At 40.6% G+C, this 13,454-nt stretch overlaps 1 protein-coding gene across 1 annotated transcript in view; it reads left to right on the top strand.

Annotated features, from left to right (window-relative positions):
* The first annotated feature begins 640 nt into the window (after positions 1–640).
* The window catches only part of PDP1 (pyruvate dehydrogenase phosphatase catalytic subunit 1), a 237,327-nt gene continuing 224,513 nt past the window's right edge, over positions 641–13,454 (top strand). Inside the window, exon 1 of the mRNA XM_064706515.1 lies at positions 641–644. The gene's annotated coding sequence lies outside the window, so the exon portion shown is untranslated. The remainder of the gene's footprint in view (positions 645–13,454) is intronic.

Here is a 13,454-nt window from a genome sequence, read left to right as displayed (position 1 = left end):
TGCCATAAAATCTGTAACCACTGGTCTGCAGAGAAGTTGTATATGTTAGCCCATGTCCTTTCCCCCTGCCTGTCCTCAAAAGGTGGCTATCCATTGGGAGCTTGAAGATCCTGGGACATGCAACATATTAAAAACAACACCATATTTACTTGAGGAGAAATAAATTCTTCCATAAATCAGGAAGAATCATCCAAACGTAATCTCGTCTACCCCAGGAGCATAAGTGCCCAAATCATTGCTTATCTTCCAGGAACTATTTTAGGAACACTTGAAATTCCACTCAAAACCCGAAGTGTGGCCTAGACTACCCCACCACGATGACAAACAAAATTTTACAGTGGCATGAGATGTGCTAATGAAGCCTGTGTTTAGCAGACGGTTCTCACCTGGCATCAGCCTTCCTGCCACTGCCTCAGTGCCTGCTTTCCCCTCTCCCCCAAGCACCTCCTGGATGCCTCCCAGCCCAAACCATGACTGCAAAATATCCCTGTTGTATTGCTGGCTTCTTAACCTCATTGAAATTCTTCCTTCAAGCTACCTTCACCACGATGCCCTCAAATTGCCACCATCTTTTAATGAGAAGGATGCTATGCATACCCATTTTATCGTTATTGTATTCTCTCAGCCCAGCTGCCTTCCACCCGGTAGCTCCTGCCTGTTATGCAGATTGTGAGCTCTCTGGGGTGCCAACTGCTCTCTTCCTTGCATGTCTTCACAGTGTGCACCACGGAGGAGCCCTGATCCTGGATTGGGGTCCCATAACGCAAACAACTAGATAAAAGAATTATTTGTTAGCCTGGATTGCAAATCTTCTTTTGCAAGAAAAAATAAAGCAATTTCCCCAGGCTGTCAGAGGCACTTTCATGTGTCAGTATCGCAGCTCTCTTCTGGCAATGACAATGGTGCATCCAATTTCCCGGCACAAGGGGGAATGTTTGCTGAGCTGATGTGAGCTCTGCGTGTTGCTGCTCTACATCTAGCTGTGCCACAGAGAACCAAACGGCTTGTGGGGAAGGGACCTGCTGTTGGGAAGGCAGCTTTCTGGGGGATGTTATTTTTAGTGTGGGGTGAACTCAGGGGGTGGCCTTTGATGGGATTTTTCCCGAGTATGATCCTCTCAAGGAATGTGATATTTGGCTTGTGTTCTGATTTTGTACCTCGTAACGGCGAAGGGAGATGCTGTGCAAAGTTTATTTGCCCATATTTATTATTAATTACAAATCTGCACTCTAGGTTACATATACTGAAGTGAAATCAACACTGCAGGTTTGTATCTGCATTCAAAATTCATACAAAGAATATTATATTATCAATGGGCATGTGATCCGTCTTCTACCTGTCTAGATCAGTCTGAAAAATATTCCAACTTCTGTACCTTTATTTCAGCTCACCTCTTGGGTAATTGAATCCAACTATAAGCAGCCAGGGACTAAAGTTTTTGTCCCATAAGGACTTCATTTCTTGGTACCAAAAAGGTCAGCTCAGCCAGGAAGAAGCATTGATCTGTACTGTCGGCACCTCACATCAGTGGTTTCAAGTACTCCAGGGTCTGACCATAAATACATTTTTCAAACAGGACATAGCCAATGGCATCTCCTACTTCTCCAGAAAAATATCACTGTTTCCACTCAGAAAACATTGCACAAAGATGTACTTATCTATTGTCAGGCATATCTGCATAATGTTTTACAAATAATTCATACTTCACTTAAAGTTTCACTTGACATGCTCTGTACTTAGTTTTATCCTTTTTAATTGAAAATGTAGATCTCAAGCATCCACAGCTTCAGTGTAAAATCCTTTTTCTCTCACTCATATAATACTTTCTAGTGTGTATTTTCCCACTTGTGACCAAGAATCCAAATCTATAAGTAACAGTTGCTGTTTCAACTTATTTATTAAGGTACTCCAATTCCAAAAAAAAAAAAAAAAAAAAAAAAAAAGAACTGACATTTTCAAAACCTGGCATTATCCTGAACCCATTCCAGCAATATAGCTACATTTCTCAGTAAAACCACTGTTAAACAAGTAATTAATTCAGCTTTGCAAAACAAAAGTATGGCATTGTCTACAGGGGAAAGAAAAGTTTGGGCAACTCTAAAAATTGAAAGGAAAATGGAAATGGTTTAGACATATAATCTCAAATATTCCTTCACTGATACCCCTGAGATCCTCTGCAGCTGACATCTGTCAGTCAGGGAATTCCACCTGCCTTAATATTTTGTCCCAACCTTGATCTTCCCAGTCAAGTATGGGACAGTTGCCCCACCAAATTAAAATCCTTAGGTCATTTTCTATCTATTAACTAAGATATGGTCATTAAATTTCATCTTTTAAAAACAGATTTATTAGAGATATTAAAGGCTTTGTTACTGTATAATCCATCAACTCCGCCTATAATATTTCCTTATTCGAGTGATAACTTAAATAATGCCTTCTGTGGCTGTCTGTACATGTTCTCTTTTTTTTATATAGAGAGGCCCACAGTTTTCATTACAGCTTCTCTAATCCATGAGACCCTTCCTTGAGCAAAATTCCATTTCATTATTCATACAGTGCTTTAACTCTCTGCTTCAGTTTCAAGTGCTGGTGCTGCTCTCCATTGGCTCTTCCCTACTTGCTGATGCCCTCATGATCATTGAACCTTTTAAACTGATGATGCCACACCGAAATTAGACAGAAGTTTTCTTAACACAATTTAAATTTTCAAATTTTGAGTTTTAAATTTAATTTAAAGAACAGCAAAATGATCAGTCATTTATTTTAAACCTGCCCAATATTTAAGACACATCTGCAGACTGTGCTCGAGGCAGGCCGTGCAAACTCTTGCAATGGGATGTGCACTTGCCTATATAATGGTGCAGATCATTTTGCTCTGGTTTCACCCCACTTCACACAATGGTATTCTGCAGGCCCCAGAGTCTTCAGTCCCTTTCAGTTTGAGTGAATCATCACCGAGGGCTCATTAGAGTAATTTTGTATGCCAAACATTGCAGAGGCACTGCAGACCTCTCTCCACCATTGCCCAAAACTCTCACAGTTTAACTTTGAAAATTAGGCTAAAATTCAAAGAGAGCAATCCATGCTGAACATGCTGCAGAATGCAGAAATGTGACCTTGAAGATGGTGGTGTCAGAGGGCATAATGGGAAACGAAATGGGCCAGGGTGCCACTCTGTCTCCCCACACGCTGTGCTTGTCACCTTACAGCAATGTGGTCATGAGTGAGCCCTTGTAGAAGCCTTGTGTCTTTACTGCAGGGGTGGGAAGCTGAGCACAGACCTGGTTTTTGCCCAGAGGGCTGCCAGGGCTGCTCTCGGTGCTCTTGGCTCCACAACCAGTGAGAAGACACTCTGTAGAGACCCCGTCCTTCCTCCTCTGCCACCTCAGCTGCAATGTCCCTTTGCTTGGGGCAATTCTGACAGACCTCATCCCTTGCTCAGCCCTCCCACTCCCTGCTGGCCACAGCAAAGGGAATGAACAAATGACTATCAGGAGCACCACAGGAATAGCAAACTCCCTGGGGGAGTGCCCAGAGTTTGTGGGGAGCCCTCGGCTGGGCAGAAAAAAAGCCGAGGGAGAGACCATTTCTCAGGGCTGTAATTACTCACAGGAGGTGCTGAAATGAGATGATGAATGTTAATGTTGGACTAGCTGGGAAATGGCAACCTCTAGCTGTAAATGTGGGTCTATTAGAGAGGGAAGTCACCCTTTGGGGACTGCAGCAGGGGAGGGGGGGAAGGAAGGGAGCTGAACTTTCAGAGAGGGAGGTTGAGCTGTGGCCTGTATTTTCTTCTCTACCCACACTGCAATGCTTATTTGCTGCTGGGGCTTATTAATTTTTCACTTATGCCACACTAAAAATAGTTAATTATTGAAAATGCATATCCGTCTGATGGTGAAAGGCTGTCTCTTCCAAACAGGTGACTGGTTCAGATAACCCCAGAAGGCACTTCTGGGTCTTCTAGGCCCTTGATCAAAATTTCTTTTTTAATTTGAAAAGAAGAGAGGTGATTAAAACTGAAAATGATGGTAAGTCTAATGAAAGCTTCCTCCCTCCTTCCCAAGAGCTGGTGTAATGGGCTGAGATTTCTTTCTTCTTTTCTTCCTTTTCTTTTTCTTCCTTTCTTTCTTTCTTTCTTTCTTTCCTTATTTCTTTATTTCCATCCCTTTTTTTTTACCTCCAAAAGAGTGTTTTCAATGTTTTATGTATACATCATGCTGGCCCTTTGATTTTTTTTATAAAATCAGATGTAGAGATTTTGCTGTAACAATAGAGTGAATGTGTGTGGATAACATTACTCGCAGTTCTGGTGAGAGTTCAAAGGCTGGAATGTCCAGACTAAATACACAGCAGAAAGATCAGTTCTTTAACATTTCAATTAGACAGAAACATGAAACAACAGGCTAGTGACTTCAGCTTCTCAAAATTAAACAGTTTGACACTGCACAGAGCACACATCGAAATTCATTATGCCTTCACAGCTTAAATCTCCTCCTGCCAAAATAGTGGTGGGAGTCATTCCTTAAGCACAGGAGTTGCTTTATAAATGTAGTGAGTCCTGTACTTACCTAGAGAGGGGAATTATCCTTTGCATGGCAAAATCTAGATCAAGAACCTTATTGGAAGAAGCAGCTCTCCAAGGATCCTACTGTGCTGGGGAAGGATTATCTGTCTGTTGGCGAACTGTGGGATCAGTGGAAGGGAAGCACAGCCCACACAGGGACAATGTCTTTATCCCTGCTCTGTAATACTGCCAATCCTGTGGCATTTACTGGCTCTGCTGCAGCATGAGAATGGCTACATCAGGGCAGTGGATGCCCTGGTGCAGGGAGCAGTGTCTGCTCACACTGCCCAGACTGCTCCTGTGCCCCTCTCCTGTCCCCTTTCCCACCCTGGTTCTGAAAGCAGCCACATAGCCTTCCTTTGGGGAAATATCACTGTCCTAATTAGAAAAAAGGTTAAAGCATGTGTCTAAGGAATTGTGGGGAAATCTACAACCTCCAAGTCCACAATATAAGTGGCTTTGTTAGTAATTAAATGTCCACTGTGTATGTCTCAGGAGTAATTGCCAATAAAGCTTCTGCACTGTGTCAGCTCAGTCTCACATACTCCTCTGACATGTTTGCAGTGGCAACTGAAACATTATAGTTCCCTGAGAAAATATTTCTGTTATAAAGTACACACACAAACATACATGGTCTGAGAATTGCTTTTATGTTGGAAACAAGATCGTGGAGTTTGCAAGAGGACATTGATGGAAAGAGAATATACCTTTCCTTTTAAAGAAAGGTGTCTAGAGATGACTCGATTACCTCAGAATTAGTTCTCAATTACTATAATTGCTGTTTTATGAGCCCTACTCATGGACCTGCAGTCTTTGTCCTTAAGAGTTGCTAATCTCAGCATAAACTGGGAGATGGCAGACAACTGCAAAGAGAAGGGAACTAAAAAGTAGGGGGGAGGGACAATGTTGACCATCTTGGTAAGCCAGAGTTTTAGTTCTCCCAAGTCTTGAGGGCATTCTGCAAACATCAAAAAAGGTATTTTGAGGATGGACATGAAGAAGAGTAAAGAGAAGACACTGAGATGTGTAAAGGGAAATCCTTCCCTATTGCAAGCGAAAACGGGAGACCAAAAAAGATAATTGCATCCAAAACTAATGTTTTAGCAACCAGACAGTGGAAGCAGACAAATGTCATCTACTTTCTCTATGTAAATTCATGAGTCCATTCCAGTTCTCAAAGATGTATTGGTCATTTATCATCTAGAGAAACCATATCCAGCTGCAGAGACACTTCACACATCACTTTAGCCATTCACTGTTTTTCAGGGTCTGTGCCACTAAACATGTTGAAAACAAACTATGTAATGACAAGTAGTGACAAATGAACATCAAAAACCTCTTTTTCTCACATGACTATGAGTATTTAGCTTTGCCAAATCTTCATTTTCTCTTTTCAGTATCCTCCCAGGAATACTAAAACAAATTTAAGGATGTGGTTGTAGAGTTCCACAAGAGTTTAAACCACACTTTTAGGCAAATGATATCATTTTAAGCTTTCCAGTTTTCTCTAGAGCTGAGAAATGGGCAGCCACATAACTTCTTGCAAACTGGCCAATTGTTCTTGCTTTGGGTCTTGTTTCTAGAGGACATCAGGCTGAAAAGCCCCAGTGTCCTCCAGATGTAGCATAAACCTATTTTTCCATATGAGCCTTTTCCCAAAGAACACCACTACCTCATGCACCAAGAAAACATAAAGAGGACTCTGAGGAATTAAGACAAGATTGCAAAGGAAAAGACTTTTGCTGATGATTCCCAAATGCTAGCCCAAGCACTTTGACTATCCCAGTGTACTAATTACCTCTTCACCTATTGTATGGCACCCAGCCTGATGGAGAGAATAAACCATGAGGGGCCTGTAGGCATAATTTCCCATCCTGACACCAAGATGACAACAATTATTCATGGGATCATGTCAGCACCCCACTTTTGTTTCTCCTTCAGGAGAAACCAGAGATAATAAACGTGGCCTAACTATTCTACCCAGGGATCATTGAGATGAATTGGTTTTCCAGTCACAAAAATCGCTTAGCACTGCATTTAATCATTGGATTCTCCTACTCCTGGAATTCTGACTCCTGTGCTCTGTCAGACTGTCCCCTACACCTCTCACATCTTTCTGCTCTGAAGGTCACTCATCCTGCTAGCATGGTGAAATGAAAAGTTGAGTTCAGCTTGCTATAATGCTCCTACAGAAAGTAACAACTGTTGAAACAAAAATGGAACCAGAGCTAATTCAGCATTTAGAAGTAACCACACTTCAGCTTCACACTCTCACATATTTCACTGTCTCTTGTCATCCATATCAGACAGACACCTAACTATATTTGCCAGAGTACTCTTATGTGGTACACAGCCCATGCTATAGTCAAAGCCATCTGCTCAGACATATTCTCCTCAAGAACTGAGACTGGAGAATGTGAATAGGCAATTAAAAGCAGCTCTGTGAGCAAAATTTGCTTTTTAACCTGACCCTTCAAAAAAGTGCTGAGACAGGGATGGGAGTAAGATATAATCTTGGATTTCCTACTTTAAAAGAAGCAAAGTTTGGATCTCATCATACCAAGCTTATTTCTAACAGGACCCACTCTGATCATCCATGCCAACATGTTGGCTACTAGTGCTCACTCCATAGCACAGTGGCTTCACTGAGACTATGTGCACAACTGAGAGTTTGAAGCATCACCCACAAGAACTTCAGTTAGCACAGCAGATCAAGGAGTAGGTACAAAGAAGTTTATGGAAGCCAAGGCACTAAAAGGAGTCATCTTCTTAGGGAAAAAATATTAAAAGACTGTGCAAGGGCAGGTGTGAAGTCCAGGAATTTTAATCTAATATAATCAGATGCCCCGTTACAATTTAGTGAGACACATTATTGTGAGCAAATATGATCAGTCTGGCAGCACTCTCATGCAAGCAGAAATGCTATTTTCACAAGAACCATTAATAGCCCTCTTCCAACACTGGGCTAAACAAGGAAAAAAGAAAAAGAATAGGGTGAGATGAAAAGAAGATACAAGATAGATGAAGAGGATACAAACATGAGTTGGAAACTGGCAGATTTTCTACCTTGAAGAAAAGACAGAAAGTAGCTAAAGAAAGAATGTGTCATGAAATCAGTCTAAAGAAAATTTTGATCTTCCAAGACGGAAAATGAAGGGGGAAAGTCAGGCACAACAACCTGAAGGGTACCTGGAAACTCCAAACCAAAGGACTTGGGCTTTCCTAGATGTCCAGCCTGAGGCAGAACCAAACAGCAAAAAAAAAAAAAAAAAAAAAAAAAAAAGAGAATTAGAACATATTACTGAGCAATGCCTTCAGTTACCCATCTGCTGTCAGCAGTCTAACAAAGAACTGACTTGCTCAACTCCATGATGGGTGTGAAATTCACTGGATAAAGTTTTCCATATGTAGTACATGCCCTGCTCTCCCCCACATAATGAGCTCATCCAAAATAAATCAATGAGGTCCATTCTCCCTCTCCAACTGACAGATTCCCATTAGTTCCACAGCATCCTGGGCCCCACCACACCAGTGCCAGACTGGTGGGTGCCCAGTTCCATGGAGACCAGAGAGGGTCAGTGCCCCAGGCTGAGCTAAGCTACAGCAAGGTCCAAACCCCCCACACCAGTTCTAACATCAAGGTTATAAACTTCTGAAAAATATGAGTTTGTAATGAAAATAACAGCACACCAAATCCTATAATATTCACATTTACTGTATAAAGCTTTAGATTATCTCATAAAAAATAAATAATACACATCAGCTATCGTATAACCATGGGGATTTGTTCTTGTTTTTTAACTCAGATCACTGTTTTGCATACAGAGGAAAGGGATGATTTTTAGTTTATCTTACAGCTTAATGTTTTTCACTTATTTTTTTGAACAGACTTTTGTCGTGATGTCTGTAATCCACCTCTCAGGCTACATAGTTTCTTCTGATATACTGTGATCAAGTCCCAACTGGTAGGTCTAGTTTCTTCACATATATCTTTTTAGATAAAGCCTTTGCAGGAGGGAGAAGATAGAAATAGAGTTGCCACAAGCCTGGATTTGGGTAGTTTATCTTGCACCCTGCTCCACTTTGCTGAAGGACATTAATTGTTCTGAGGTCTCCTTGGCCTACACATTTTTTTCCCATTTTTTCCCCTCTATTACCCTCCCACCAGCAGGAATCATAACCGTGTGAGCAGCGACTGCCAAAAGGCACCAATTCATAATCAGCAGAGTGATTACAAAGGAGCCAGCAGCAATGCTGCAGTTTACAGCACTTCCTGTGCACAGAACTACATGGTAAAAATATTTGCTGCAGAGAGTAAACATGCTTAATGGGTTCCAGTTTAATTTCTTTTTTTATAATCCTGTACTGAAAGCATATAGTGCTTGGGGACGGTGCAATGCTGACAGCACAGACAATGCAAGAGCCCTGCTAAGCTGCACAGCCTGTGCAGTGTGAGCACCTCAAAGTGCCCCATCTGTGTGCCCAGGGCTTGATGTGCACTGGCCAAGGCTGACCTGGCAGAGCTGCCAGCCTGACCCCAGGGAATGCCCTGTCACACTGGTTACCCATGAGACAACAGCATATTGCCATTATCAAAAAAGAAACACGAGCGATTTGAGGCCACTGAAAAGCTTTAGTGATTTTTCCAAGCCTTTTTTAAACAGACTGCATTTCCAGATCCCAGGCACAGAGGATGTTCGCCGTCTGGAGCCTCACATATGCAAGGCTCAATGTGTTTTTCTCTCATCTTCCCTGCACTTCCTCAGAGCTCCAAGAGCCAGGGAAATTTCACAGAATCAAAAAATTACAGAATAATTTACTTTGGAAAAGACCTCTGAGATCATCAAGTCCAACCTTTGAGTGACCACCACCTTGTCAGCTAGACAACAGCACCAAGTGACATGTCCAGTCCAGTCCATCTTCAGTGCTGGTGATTCCACCACCTCCCTGGGCAGTCTGTTCCAGTGTTTAACAACCCTTTCCCAACCAGGCTGGCTCCAGTGAAGAGCAGCTACTGGGAGTTACAGCTTACAGAAGGCTTAAAACTTTCTACTGACCTGGCATCATTTAATGGGGGAAAGTCAGCTCATCCTCCAGATCCTTTGTCCAATCCAGCCTTTACTTTGAGTACAACAGGAACTACTGGGACTGGCAAGTGGCTATCTTCTACACAGCAGTGGAGGACCATGGAGGAGATATATCCTTCTTCATCACTGTTTTTTCCCCTTCCCCACTATTTTACTAGGTGCAAAAACGGGACAGACAGAGTGAGACTCAGAAAAAAATAAAAACAAACCAAAAAAGCAAGCAAGCAAGCAACCAACCAACCAAAAAAACTCTTAGAAAAACAACAACAACAACAAAAAACCAAAGCCCTGTTCATTTAAAAGAAAGTGGCTAAAAGAGATATAAAAGAACAAAAAAAGTGTCATAGTCTTTGTGAAACAGATACATTTTCACTTTTTGCATCTGAAAAAATATATACTTGTCAAAGAGAGAGGCTGCAAGGGATTCCCAGTCTTTTTAGCTCCTAGAGTGAAAAGACGGCAAAACCTTCCTTTTTAAACAGAGGCCTTTATCACAGTGTAGGTCTGCTTTTCCAGGAAATCAAGACATTTATACTTTTATTCTTGTGTGATAATCAAGAATCAGTTTAAATACTGCCTAAGACTGTGAGTTGAATTCATTCTGGCCTCGTTAATTGTTTGGGGCTGTCTTGCCATTCTAGCCAGAGGATGGTGAAGAGAAATCCTGAGATAACAGAGTAGCTCTCTAAAGAAATGTAGAGCGGTTGGATGATTCTTTCATCAAGTCCTGAAAATACAGAAGCCTTCAATATTGTATTTTGCATTTAGTACTTCAGAAAAAATGGCCTCATCCTTGGAAGGTGGCAGGGATAATGCACAGTCACCCTCAGTTTTTCTGGGAGCAGAGGAAAGAGATAAGAAATCCATCAGTGTGATAAGGATAATGTGGAGTCTTGTGATCTAGAAAAGATGGTTGATACAATCTTGGATTTTTTGTTGCCAATAGTCCTCATTGCTGGGAGTAACATTCTACTTCTGAGAAGTTGACCTGTATCCTAAGGGCCACTGGTAGATCCCACAGTGGTTATCACTCCCAGGCAGGCAGTTCTAAGGAAAAGTCATATGCAGAATTGCCAACCCTAAATGTCCCAAAAGCTTTACTTTTGCAACCTGAAACAGGCAGTCTATGATGTCTCCTGTTGCACCACTTGTTGCTGGACATTTCCCTTCAGCAGTGGACTTTGGATACAACAGAGGATAATTCACCTTCTACAACTTTTAAGGAAAATAAAACCACAGGAGAGAAAACACTTGGATAAAATGATCAAAGTAAAGCATCCACTAGGAGAAGATTCAATCAAGAAAAAGAGCTTCTGCAGCAATGGAAAGGCACTTTACCTCTCACATCAGGGAACCTAAAAACAAGTGAATGTGATAGACACTGCACAGGTACACTATATGAGTACTGCAAGAACCACAAGTCTCTAGTTTTCAATGTTTTCAGAAGATATATTTCTGCAATGTGAACGTGGTCATGTTGTTGAATTGCTTAGATTTTTCATTTTGATGCCAGCTTCCACACAGTTGAGATGAAAACAGGTGTAGAAGGCATCTGCAGGATCAGATCACTCTTGTTTGTATAAATATTTTTATGAGTTTTGCACTGCTTTAGTGTTGTGCTTACAAATTGTTACTACCACATGAAAAAAAGCATGAGAACTGATTTTTTCTGTGGTTGAACACTGTATGCCATCTTCAAAACAGGAGCCCAGAAACAGTCTGACCCAGGGATTTTTCAAATGAGTCAGCTATAGAATGAGTTTCATTACTGCTATCAGGGCAAAAAGAACCTGATAGCTCATGAGGTGTTGAAAATAACTCATCATACCCCTAGTGATGTCCTGGGTTGTTTATTTGAATGGTTCACAGCTTCCAGCAGCTGCCTAAAGAACAAATAGAATGTGTTTTCATTTCCCTTGTTAGAGAGAGTTCTGCAGAGAGGTGACAGAAGCAAATGACAAGGGAAAAAAAAACAGAAGAAAAACCCCAAAACCCACAACATAAAAATTCCTTTCTTAGAAATTTCTCAACCACATTGCAGAAAATACCATCTGTTTAAGACCTCCTCAGACTGCATTGTCCAATCTGGACTCATTGCAAAGACCATACCTGCAATGTGGTGAAGACAAGTGCACTGTATGCAGACCCAGCAACACCAGAAGAATATGACTCAGGGTGTCTTCATCATCTCTCCAGGTAAGTTTTTAAACAACTAAATTTGGTGGCCTGCTTTAATAAAGATCTGGAAAAGGAAGAGCACCATCACAGCAGACAAATTTATTCATTTCCAAGATATCACCTGAGAATAATTTAAAGACCTAAATTATGAGATTCTAGAACATGGTAAATTGTGATTCACATCATAACCTTTAGCAGTCAAAGTTAGGGCTGATAAGAAGTTGATTAAGGAACGTACACTTTTAAGACATCATTTCTTCAATTCACAACTGTAGTCATTGGTAAGACAAATAGAGAAAATTGGGAGCTACATTTTTGGAGCAGGAAGGTGAGTAAAATAGCTCCATTTGAAAATTTCTTTCTTTTTTTTGGCCTAATGCCTAAGACAGCAATCACAACATGCTGCACAATTGTTTTACTGAATGAGGTAAGGGATAGTAGAAGTGTCTAATCCTGCAGCATTCCAATTCTGGCTGTGTACAGATCTTTCCGTACTCTTCGGATGCCTAGGAGTGATGGGACAGAGGCAATTAGGAACAGGATAAAGGTAGTGATGATAATAAAATATCAGCATTTTTTAAAGTCAAGTGTCTGCACTTAGGAGGAAAAACAATTTGAGATTCAAAGGTGCTATTGCAGTCTTTTAAATTTGCATGTCGTAATCTGGAGACACTATCATGCTGAAGATATCCTGCAAATTTCTTTGGTAAGATTTTAGGCAGGAGCTGACAGATATTATTACATGTATAGATATTTGTTTTCTATACAAAAATTCCCATGCTGTGGTATTGTGTTACAAGAGCTTGTGAGAATGTGGTGGAATGATGAACTTTCATCCATCACCTCCCAGTGAACTACTCAGAAGTCCATTTATTTATGACAAGGTAAAATAATTTTGCTGTTTTCTAGCTAGTGGCAAAAAAAAAAAAAACCCAAACATAAACCAAAACAAATAAAAAACTAAAAAACAAAACAAACGAACAAAAAACCAAACAAACCCACAGAATTACTCAGTACGTTTATATTTCTAGATGCACATTTTAAAAAATGACAAATTAAATGTCCAGGGGGAGAAACGTCTTTAAAAGTTACTTATCTTTCCTTCAGATTTGGATATCTGTCTTCTCAAAAGCAAACCCTTTGTAAAGTTTTTGTAAGGGTTCCAAATCAGACCTTTTTCAATGTGTAGGACCCAAAGCCCAGAAAATTGAGGACAGTTTCATGTTGTTGCCTCTTCAGCAAAACATTTTTCATTAAGAAATTGAAAAATCAAACTAATTTACACTGAACTGCACTATTATTATTAAGTTTAAGTAGAAATACATAAAATCAGAGAAGGCTGTATCAAAGATATGAAGTTTTTAACCACTCAGGAAAAAAAAGTGCAAAACTCTACCACGATAATTATAAACAGATTTTTTCCATCATCAGGATATCTATTTCAACACTCAATATTTGCCTTTTGGCATAGGTAATTTTCCTTTAGTTTCCTAAAAGCAAAAGTCTTTCCAGATTTCTTATTTGTTCTGGCAAATAACTTCAGCCTCTTAATTTTCTTCAAATTTATATACCTAAGGTAAGAAGACCTCAGAGAGGCAGATTTTACTTTCCAGGGTCTTTTC

This window comes from Zonotrichia leucophrys, chromosome 2, assembly GCF_028769735.1.
Source record: "Zonotrichia leucophrys gambelii isolate GWCS_2022_RI chromosome 2, RI_Zleu_2.0, whole genome shotgun sequence".
Classification (NCBI taxonomy): Eukaryota; Metazoa; Chordata; class Aves; order Passeriformes; family Passerellidae; genus Zonotrichia; species Zonotrichia leucophrys.
Note: the sequence above shows the minus strand (reverse complement) of the source record. Positions and strands in the feature narration are given on the sequence as shown.